Below are 11,729 nucleotides of genomic sequence, written 5' to 3'. Positions count from 1 at the left end.
ATGAAACCAGTAACCTGTTAAAGTTGTAAATTTATTTTTTTTCTTCTCTAACCCCTCCCTCCCTATCTCTCTTCCTCCCCCTTACCACCCTTTAGTCCTTTACTCATCACTTCACTAGGAACCCCCTCCCTGCCTCCCTCACCCTCCCCTCCCACTCCACTGTTAGCACCCCTCCCTCCATGCCTTCCGGCCCCATTGTGAGCACCGCCCCTCCCCTTCCCTCCCTACCCCACTTTGAGCACCCCACCAGCCTCTCCCCGTAGCAGCGCCTCCCCTACGCGGCATCCCCTTCGAATCCCCTCCCCTCCCGCTCCCCTGCATCCCCTTTGAATCCCCTCCCACTCCCCCTCTCGCTCCCCCATCCCCTTTGAATCCCGCAGCAGCACCTCCCCCCCTTCGAATCTCTCTCTCTCTTCTTCTTGCTGATGGTGGTGGTGGTGTTGTTTGGGGTGGGTGATGTGGAGGTTGTTGGCAGTGGTGGTGGTGTGGGTGAAATGGGGGTTGTTGGCAGTGGTGGTGGTGTGGGTGAAATGGGGGTTGTTGGCAGTGGTGGTGGTGTGGGTGAAATACGGTTGGTAGTGGTGGTTGGTACTATGGTGGGCAATGGTGGTTGGTACCGCGGTTGTGTGGTGGTGGTGGGGAGTTGTTGGCAGTGGTGGTGGTGGGGTGAAATGGAGATTGTTGGGAGTGGAAGTGGTGGTGGTGGGGGTGGGGTGTTGTTTGGTTATTTTGATTAAGATTAACATTGATTAATTAGATCACAACAAATCAAGGCAAGACACGTGTGCAATTAACCTATTCTAATGGTCACCTACCTGTTCAACAGGTCACGGTGCATTGTTTGAGAATTGTCCTAAAAGGTTGGATTATTAAATAATAATCAAAAGGTTTGATTATTTTGAGTGAACGGCCCAAAGGTTGGATTATTAGAATCAATTTTTCCTATATATTAAAGGAGGAACTTTTGGGGAGCATAGAGCGTGCCACATATGATTGTCATGTCATTAATTTTATTTTTCTTTTTAACAAAAATACAGTTCTTCATCGATTTAAATACATATAACGAGCTTTGAATAAGCGAAAATTAGAGTTTCGTGTTGAATGAAGAACTTAATTTATTATATTATGTAACTTATGTATAACTTTTGCTACGTAATTAATGATGATGTTATTAACATAAAGTAAAGACAATATTGTCAATTATAGTTGTTTTTTACTAAAAGTGGAGTGGTCCAAATAGATAAAACTACCAAAGTGGTGATTATTGCAATAGAAAAATAATAGAGAAAATATGTAAATAAAATGGTGTTGAAAAATCTCATTTTACAGAAACACAAAATCAACAATGTTAACAAAATATTTGCAAAAAATAATATAAACAAGAACCCGTGCAACGCACGAGCTTCAAAACTAGTATATATAGATAACACATATTTTGGATAAAATAGAAATAAAGGTGATAATCACAATGTAAGATAGAGAAAAAGTTAAAAAAAATTCGTAAAAAAGAAAATGTTATAGGACCACAAATTAAGTTGTGAAGGTAAGAATAATAAAGTTAAATTATATGTAACCAAATCTATATTACTACAAATAAACTATATATTTCAAAAGATAAATCAACAATAAGTTAGTAAGATCAAAAAACTAAATTTCATAGAAAATAGAAGTTATGATAAACGGGTCGGACGGGCTAGCCCGCTATATGTTTAAGGTTGTCCATGTCTGCCCATTAATATTAGGGGGTTGGGCTTGACCCGTCTATTTAGAATATTTCTTCAAAAAAATTGTCCAAGCCAACAACTTTAACGAGCCGGTCTGGGCGAGCTTGGCATAATATTGAGAATGCTCATTGAATGAGCAATTCCAAGATCTCGGATCGAATCGGTATATCAATATTGATTCGATCCGAGATCTTGGAATTGGAATAAGTTCGGCAGCGGATCACGAAATCCTAGTGATCTTCTCTATCTAATTTCATTTCATCCGGGAAAAGCCATTTTTTTCTCAACAATGCCTTTATCATTTGATCCAATAGTCTTTCGTTAGATGAGAACAGATTTGAGAAATACTGATAACTCTCGTATAGAGTATTAGAACGGAAAGATCCATTCGGTAATGAACTATTGGTTCTAAGCCATCTTTAGCGATTAATCAACAATTCATCGTGCTTTTCTTGCGTATTCGTGATAAGCCAGCGTTGAAATAGAGATATAGGAGTATTCCTTTGGGGAGTAAGAATCCCCTTTTATATCTCTTCATCTGCTAGCGGGCTACCCCGCTCCTAAACGGCTCTACTATAAATACCCTTTTAATTAAAAATAATACTAAACCTTATCCATTCAATCTATTTTGTCAAGTTCTCAAGAGCCAATTGAAATCTTGGGTGAACACATTAAAAATATTGTCTCTCCTACCGGTGGGTCACCCCACCCCCACCAGAACCCCCCTCCGTAGCCCCCCCCCCCCCCCCTTTGCAACCCATAAAATCTAAACCCACCAACATCACATTTCCATAACACCACGAAACCCCCCACCACCACTATGAAACCCACTACCACCACAAATGAAACGAAAACTACCAAAATCGAAGAATGAAAACCATCGAAAATCGAAAAACCACAACCACAAATTAGATTCAAATCGAAAATCTCAAACATAGCAAAATTGCAAAATAAAATACCTCGAAAACCTTTTCTCAATATCATCTCATTTCTTTTGCTCAACCGAAAACAACAAATGAGCAGATCTCAAACTTAAAAACTCAAAAATCAAATTTTTTGGTTTGAAACTTTGAGAGTCAAACCTTAAAATTCGATTATTGGGTTAAAAACTTTGAGATTCAAGCTAAAATTTCCAAAAATAATTGTTCGAAGTTGAGATTTAAACAAAAAAAATCAAAATATTAGAAGGAAGAGGGAGGTAATTTAGAAAGGGATGGGGCTCGTAGTCAGAAGCGGCAGCACACATGAGGAGGATAGGTGTGAGAACCATCGGAAGTGAGAGAGAAAATAAGTGGTGGCTGGTATGGTGGGGGGATGGCGGCATGTATTGGTAGTAGTGGCTAAGTGGTGATTATGGAGGAAGAAGGGAAATTGTTAGGGACAACGCCGGAAAGATAAGGGTTAACACCGAAAAATGGTCTCTGATTTCATCTTACAAAAATAATGCTTTATAAAAAAAAAATTCACAAAAATTAACTCGTAAAAGGTTTTTATGGAAAATTAACAAAACACCACTTTTGTTTAGTAGGGTAAGAAGCCATTCTATTGATAGTTTGGTACCACGAAGTCCTCGTTTGCCAAAATTCTTGTTCATTCTGATAAGGCCTGGTCTTGGGGTTGTTTTGAGGGGCAACCGGCCAGGGCCCGTAAATATAAGGGCTCAATTTTGATTTAATGCTTGTACTAAATGGGGGAAAAACAACCATACTCAACAAAATGATGTTTGGTTTGGTTGTTTGCTTTATACTACTTGCTAGTGTAAAAGGGATGGGTTCGAATCCCCTAAGAATAGAAAGTTTGCTTTTCTATTTATTTTGGCAGTGGTTTGCTTTTCTACATTAAACTTCTTTCTATATTTTTTTATCTACATTTTTTTATACCCTCTATCCTATAATACTCATCATACTTTTTTATTTTTATTAGTCGTACTCACCCTTTGTAATTTTATTTTTGGATACAACCCATTGATACTTTAATTATTTTTTTCTCAACAAACATGAACTAGAGCCACCATTCGCTCTCCTCCAAGTAAAATAACCACTTTGCTAGCTCGTATTATATCTACCTTTTCTTTAATAAAATAACAATTGATATTAATTAATCATTTAAAGTTATGTATCTTAATAGGTATAAGAAGTGATTTTAGACGAAGCAAGTAATTTAGTTCCAATGTTCCCATTATTTTTTTTTACATATTTTCTATTTTGACTTTAATACTATTTACTATATACATGATTTTTCACTATTTATTTTGATGTGTGCTTAAGAAAAAACAGTGTACTTATTTGCCATGTAAGTGTCAAATGAAGTACTATTAGTGGCGGAAATTTTGCTCTGCCACCATATATAAGAGGCCCTCAAATTTAGCTTCGTTTCGAGCCTATAAAATGTCAGGGATGGCCCTGATTCTGATGAATCCCATTTCTCCCCACTTGCTTCATAATGAATTCTTAACTAATCGAATCCCTGGCTTGATCTATATCCAACAATAGCGACTCCGTGAGCCAATGCAGTTTACAATGTCCATCAAAAACACCCTATGACTAACAATATAACTTTTTAAAACAAGTCAACATCATAGAATTTTGGATCGTCGAAACTAATCTGAGCAACACTAACAAGCTGATGGGCCAGTGCTTTGACGAGGCTTACTTCGTCATTGGTTGGTATATCATGGTAGTCGTCACTGGTCAATGGTTACCACTTGACTCAAATCCTGACAAGCAATTACGCCCCATATACATTGTTAATTTTAAGTAGAGGTGATCATTTTGGCCCGGCCCGTTTTTGGGCCGGGTTTTGGGCAGAATTTTTTGGCCCGACCGAATTTTTTTTTAATCTTGGGCGGGCTTTGGGCAAGCCAAAAATGACCTTTTAGTCTATTTTTTGGCCCGGCCCGTTTTGGCCCGCAAAAGCCCGCTAATTTAGGCCCGAAATAGCGGGCTTTGGACACAAAAATTCGGCCCGAATTTAGGCCCGGCCCGACCAATGGGCAAATTATTTTGGCCTCGGCCCGGCCTATGATCACCTCTATTTTTAAGGGATCATTTTCATGCATGGGACCTGGCAAGAGCATAGAAGTTTAACTATATGGTACTCCGAGTAAAATTGACCGACTTAGACTTACATATTTTTTTTTTTTTTTAGATTTATTTAACTAGAATAATACGAACTTTTACCCGTTCTCTCGCAATAATAGAACTTTCGATTATTTCAAATAATACAAAATTTTGCCCAAAATTCCCCTGATAGGTCAATATCGGTTGTAACTTGTTGTGCCAGGTCACTATGACACGTGTCATTATCTTACTTGTTGGTTTTTCTATTTTTTTATTCGAATTTGAAAGACCAAAAAGCCCAACATTTTCCTTTTTTTTTATTACTTCTGTTGGTCCCCTTCAATCTTTTTCTTCCTCCCCCCCACCCCACCCTCCCCCCCAGTTCTTCTGCATAATAATTGCACGGACTGTCGTTGAAGTAGCGGAGCTTGCGTGGTCTGCCGCCGAACTCCTCCACTACAATAACCACAACTCCGGACAATCCGCCGCCGATGTATGTTCTTAAAAAACATTGATTTTTGTTGCTGGGTTTGTGTGATTTGTGATTGTGATTGATGATTTTGGGATGAAATTAATTGGGTTTGATGTGGGTTATGATTTAATTTCAGTATCGTGATTTAATGTCACGTGGGATTGGTGATTTGGGATGATTGCCCTCTTGATGTATGTTGTTAACTTTGATTACTCTGTAAGGGTTTGTTTGATTTGTGAATGCAATTAGTGATTTCAGAGAAACAATTTAGTTTTATATGGGTTGCGATTCAATTTTAGTCTTGTAATTTTTATAAGGAAACAAGTAATTCGGGATTCGGAGATCGGTTCCGTGTGATGATCAGACAATTCCCTAGTCTCCCCCCCCCCACCCCTCCAATTCTTCTGATTATTCTTGGGATTGAATTTCAGGGGAGAGAAGGAGATCGAGTGAGGAAGAGAGTGGAAAGAAGAGAGTCTGGGATCGGGGGTTGTTCAAGATGTATCAGGGGTGGTTATGAGTGGTGTTTTAGGGGTGGTTTCAGGACTAGTGGGATCAGGGGTAGTTTAGGTGGCTTCGGGCTACGGGTGGTGTTTCAGGTGACTAGGGTAGCTTCGAGATTCGGGGTTGCCTGTTATGGTGGTCGTGGGGTGGGGGATGGTTTCTTGGTGGGAGAGGCTGGTGGGTTAGGGGTGGTTCAGTTGTTTGTGGGGTGGAGAGGAGAGAGAAAAAAATTTAACTTGATTTACAGGTTAAAGGTCACATTGACCGAATGGAGGAATTTTTGGGAAAAAGTTTGTATTATTTAAAAATAATCAAAAGTTTGTATTATTGCGAGCGAACAGGCAAAAGTTTGTATTATTCTAGTTAAACAATCTTTTTTTTTTTAACAAAAGCGACTAAACTAAAATATATATAACCTAAAAATACACATTATTGAGCAAAGTGGTGTGCAACCCAAACTTCTTGACGTGACACTTTGTGCATAGTACACCAATTAGAAGCGAAGTTGATGTCTTTATCTCCTGGATTTTCCAAGCTATGTGAATGTTGGACGAGGATAGTCGTGTGATGGATTTAGGGAGAAGAGTGAATCAATAGTGTTCAGAATGTACATGTAGAATAGTAAGAAATGAGTATTTGTAAATGTAATAATTCTCCATCTGGGTGCGTAGTTCATGTACAAGAGTGTATAGTTGTGATGTGCCTGACATGAGTAAATTTTCCTTTATTTTATCTTATTAAATGGTCGCCGAAACTGTTGTTGGACAACTTCATTGAACTCAAGACCTCAAGTGTTGTTATAGTTGCCTCTTAATCACCAACTAGTATAATCGTCGCAGACGTGCCACTCATGGACATGCTAATGCGTAGGCTAGCATACTTGGGTACTACCTATACAACTAGCCTTGTTAGTTTCTATGACATTATTTAATGCCATGGGGGGTTCGGATGTGATGAGGATATATTCACCAATATGCACTCAGTGTGTCATTTGATTGTTATTTAGCTTATGGCTTGTTATATGACAATAGGAACCTTTGGTCTATCATATGACCATTTTATGAGGTTAGTCTTTTTTATGTGGCCGATAGATAATTTGGTTTGACATTGGACCAATTTCCTTTTTCAACAGTATATATGGCAGCTACCAATCTTTAATTTATATTATGAATAATTTTGATGTGACATGTTTGTCATTATTGTCTACATGTTTGTACTTGAGTAAGTACAATTTTTGACAATCGCGGAATTACATGTTTTCAAAGTGTTGTTATTTATTAAGTTTTTTATGACTCTTTGGACACATTGTTTAGGGCAAATTTCACACTAAGACACATTTATTAATCTTATGGACTTTTTAAGTACAATATGATTGGTACTAGAATTTTTTGCACGCGATGCGTGCTTGAATTTTTTTCGAAACAGAAACTCGATTTTTTTCAGCATAAGAGTCTAGACATATGAAGTATAATTGTTTTTAGTTGCGAAATTTGATTAGTTTAGTTTATGTCACTTAAATCTCTCACCATTCTCTTTGTTTTTTTTTTCTTTTCAAAGTTAAATTCTATGAACAAAATAGAAATTTTATTGAATTTATTTAGGATTTCTAATATTATAAATTTTTAGTTGATTTTTGAATTAAGTACAGTACTTTATAAAGTGTAAAGAAAGTGGACACTTTGATTTCAAGTCAAGTTTTTCATATATATATAGGTTGTAGTTTGTAAGTGAATTTTTATGTTTTTATAAAGTTTCCTCATTTTAGTGATTTGCATAACGTAAATTATGCAATTTTATGATTTTAGTTGACTTGTGAGTGATTGTTATAATTATATTTTTGGTATTTTTGTTTGAAGCACCCTTTGATTTGTAAGTGAATTTGTGATTTAGAATGGGAAGGGGGCACCATAGTCTCTTCATTCGAGGACACCATAGTTCCCCCCTTCCCTTATATAATAGAGATATGTTGTACTTTAATTCTTGAATGATATTTTACATAAACCTTTTTACCTTGATAATTAATCGTGATTATATAATAGAAAAAATTAGGTCCAAATATATGTAAAAGTTTCATTATATATAGGAAACACTATAAAAAAAGTAAATAATTTTTTTCTTTGTCTAACTTCTGAACTCTGATTTCACTACAAATACACCTCTATTTTTTTATCATGACCCACCATTAATTGTGAATGGTTCTTGAAATAGTGATGTGTAAGTAAATTTTTGTAAATGTTTTTGTATGTATTGACGTTCTAGGTTATTAGTTTTAGTTTGTATGTTAATTTTAAGTTTTAATAAAGTTTCCTAATAATTTGTGTGTTTTTCGTGATTTTTATAATGTGATTTTGTTAATTATTGTATGAGTGATTTGTAAAGTTTTTTCTTTTAAGTGATTTGTGAGTGAGTGTTGTAGATTAATTTTCGGTAGTTTTGTTTGAGCGTCGATTTTGATTTTGACATTTATTTTGTAATTTAGAAAGGGAAGGGGGGTAAAATAGGCATTTCAAAAGAGGACACTATTGCTCCCCCCTTCCCTTATAATATATATATTTTTTGACATTTATTTTGTAATTTAGAAAGGGAAGGGGGGTAAAATAGGCATTTCAAAAGAGGACACTATTGCTCCCCCCTTCCCTTATAATATATATATATTTTGACAATCCTTTTGTAATTTAGAAAGGGAAGGAGGGTAAAATAGGCATTTCAAAAAAGGACACCATTGCTCCCCCCTTCCCTTATATAATAGACATATAATAGGTCTTTCTACATTAGCGTTGGCTTTGAACTTTGACAGCTAATAAACTTGTTTTTTTGGACCTTATTTAATATGATTTAGATTTTAGTTGGTAATCTTTCACTCTTAATCTTTTTGTATTTGTAAATTTCAGTTTTTTGTAACTACATCAACATTGACATGCTATTTTTGTTTCATTACAAAAGTATTTAATCTATAATCTATCCAGAATATGTAAATTGTAGAGTATGGTGGTGGCCTGGTGGGAAAGGAACACAAACAAACAATCATTGGCATTTGGAAGAGGTATTTAATTAGCTAATTTTGTCTAAATATCCTCCCAAGTCCTAACTTATATAATTGTCTACAAGATCATATGATAGTTAAAGCTCCTAATAAAGTGCCTCTCATTTGTAGAGGTATGAACAATCAAGCGATGAAAGTTGTCCAAGGACCATGTGTTATTTTTCCGTTGGGTGTTTTGGCTTTTGCATTTAAGTATTTTTAGTTCTCACTAGATACAAATACAAAGTAATGTGTTAGTATTGTTTTGTGTATCATGATAAGCGAGCAATTTTAGACTCTATATTTTCGTGACTTTCTATACATGTATAAAAAATATAATTTGCAATGAAGAATGATGCTATATACACACACACACACACACACACACACACACACACACACACACACATATATATATATATATATATATATATATATATATATATATAACTGTTCGAATTCGTTTAGGACTAAATAACTAAAGAAAAATATTGGGTCATAAGGGCTTCGGTTTTGATCAAAATCACAACCCTTTATGCGCATTAAAATATGCGATCAATTAGGGCTTCTATGCCAAGGGTTGCGAGCCAAAAACTCAACCCGTATGGCTATTTTGACCGCAACCCTTGACATTTTTTCCACTAGTGCCTGCAATACTTGACAAAATAAATGAGTGAAATATAGTGCATAAGTAAAGAAAAAACACAAGACAATTTTATGTGGAAACCCTCTTAATGGAGAGAAAACCACGGGTTAATCGGTGTTCCGCCAATCCACTATAATAATATCAATTTGCAGCACAAGTACACTGGTTTTGCATGATTGGCAAGACTGAAAACATAAACTATCTCGGGGGATGCCGACGAAACCCCCTCCGATGCTCAAGTCAGTATTATGTTTGTGATGGATTTAGGGAGAGAGTGAATTCATAGTTTTCATAATGTACCTGTAGAATAGTAACAAATGGGTATTTATAAATGTAACATTTCTCTAACTGGGTGCGTAATATTTGTACAAGTGTATAGTTGTGATGTGCCTGACATGAGTAAAGATTCGTTTATTTTATATTATTAAATGGTCGCTGAAACTGTTGTTGGACAAATTCATTGAACTCATAACCTCAAGAGTTGTTATAGTTTCCTCTTGATTGCCAACTAGTATAATGCTCGCAAACGTGACACTCATGGACATGCTTATGCGTCTGCTAGCATACTTGGGTACTATCCATACAACTAGCCTTGTTAGTGTGTATGATGTTAATTAATGCCATGGTGAGTTTGGATGTGATGAGGATATATTCTCCAATATCCACTCAATGTGTCATTTGTTCGTTCTTTAACTTATGACTTATTATATGACGATAAGAACCTTTGGACTACCATATGACCATTTTATGACTTTAGCCTTTTTTATGTGGCCGATAGATTCTTTGGTCTTTCATTGGACCAATTTTTATTTTTCAATTGTATATATGGCAGCTACAAATCTTTAATTTATATTATGAATAATTTTGGTGTGACATGTTTGTCATCATTGTCTACATGTTTGTACTTAAGTATAGTTTTTGACAAACGCGAAATTATATGTTTTCAAAGTACTATTATTTATTGAGTCTTTTATGACTCTTTGGAAATCTTGTTTAGGGCGAATTTCACACTAAGACTAAATTGCTTGGAGAGGGGGTTGACAATTAACTTCACTAGTGGAAAAAAAATGCAAGGGCTATGGTGGAAGGGTTGTAATTTATCGCAAAACAACCCCTTAATAGTGAAGGGTTGTGGTTAGCCCAAAACCACAACCCTTTATTAATAAAGAGCTTCGGTTTTGGGCCAACCCACAGCCCTTATAATTAAATCTCGCGGGCTGATGGGCTTTTATTGAGCGCACAAATTAATACCTCACAATGATCTTTATTGAGCGCACAACTCTCATCTTCATTTGTTTCGGGTTTACTCCTTACAAATCTTCATACCGCCACAAATCAAAACTATCATTTCCCCGATTTCGCATCTTCACTCCACTAGAATTCAGCTCTCGCCCGCCGTTGAATCAACACCTAGAAAAACTCACTGATTCTCATTTTCTCTCTCCTCTTTATTTCTCTCCTTTCTTCTGTCAAACATGGTGGACATCATGGAACATTTCAGAGGTCACCTTTCCCGTGTTAGAATCCCTGAATGAACCAATCACATATTCCAACGAGCACGATGAGTTTTCTTTTGCATTTTTCGCTTATTTTTGTTGTGTTTTTTTTTTTTTTGTTTCTTATCCACAGATTCAGATGAATTTCTTACACATTTTCTCTCTATATCCACAGTTTTCTCTCACTTTTGTCGAGTAACATCCGTTGAACTCCGAAGAAGAGAAAGAGTTGAAGGACAGAAGCATCTCAGCCTTACTCCTGGTCGCCCATGATTTCAGCTACGGTTGAGTTTTTTTTATTGATTTTACATCTAAATTTTATCTTAATTTCTAATGTGATTCTCTAATTTCTCTCGATAGACGATAAGTATTACTCAGATTTCAATTGGGACACGCTGTGGGGTTTGCTAAGGCGATAGGCTCCATTGCGGATAATTCTAAGCGAGTTTCGATCGAGCAGCATGAGGCCGGTTTCGAGAGTCTAGAGTTGAGGCCCAAGAATGAGGCAAGTATTTCTTCGTTTTGTAGTTCGGATATTAATAAAGTGTTGGAGTTTTGCTTGATTCTAGGGGTAGGAAGATGATGATAGTGATTATAATAATGCTAGGAATTCTAAAGAAAGATTAGCTAGACAAAAGAAGAATTTACATAGGAGGTTACGACTTGATTTGTCTGAGCAATTTTTGGATGTTAGTGATATGATCAAGGAAGAGATGTTAAATATGCTCCTATTGCTACGCATTACAACAAGATGACCAAAAAAGCTCAAATGTTCGAAAATCAATCCGAAAAATGTCAAATAGGTG

The sequence above is a fragment of the Beta vulgaris genome, chromosome 1 (genome assembly GCF_026745355.1).
Source record: "Beta vulgaris subsp. vulgaris cultivar EL10 chromosome 1, EL10.2, whole genome shotgun sequence".
NCBI lineage: Eukaryota > Viridiplantae > Streptophyta > Magnoliopsida > Caryophyllales > Amaranthaceae > Beta > Beta vulgaris.
The sequence above is the reverse complement of the archived record's forward strand: the minus strand, read 5'-3'. Positions refer to the sequence as shown.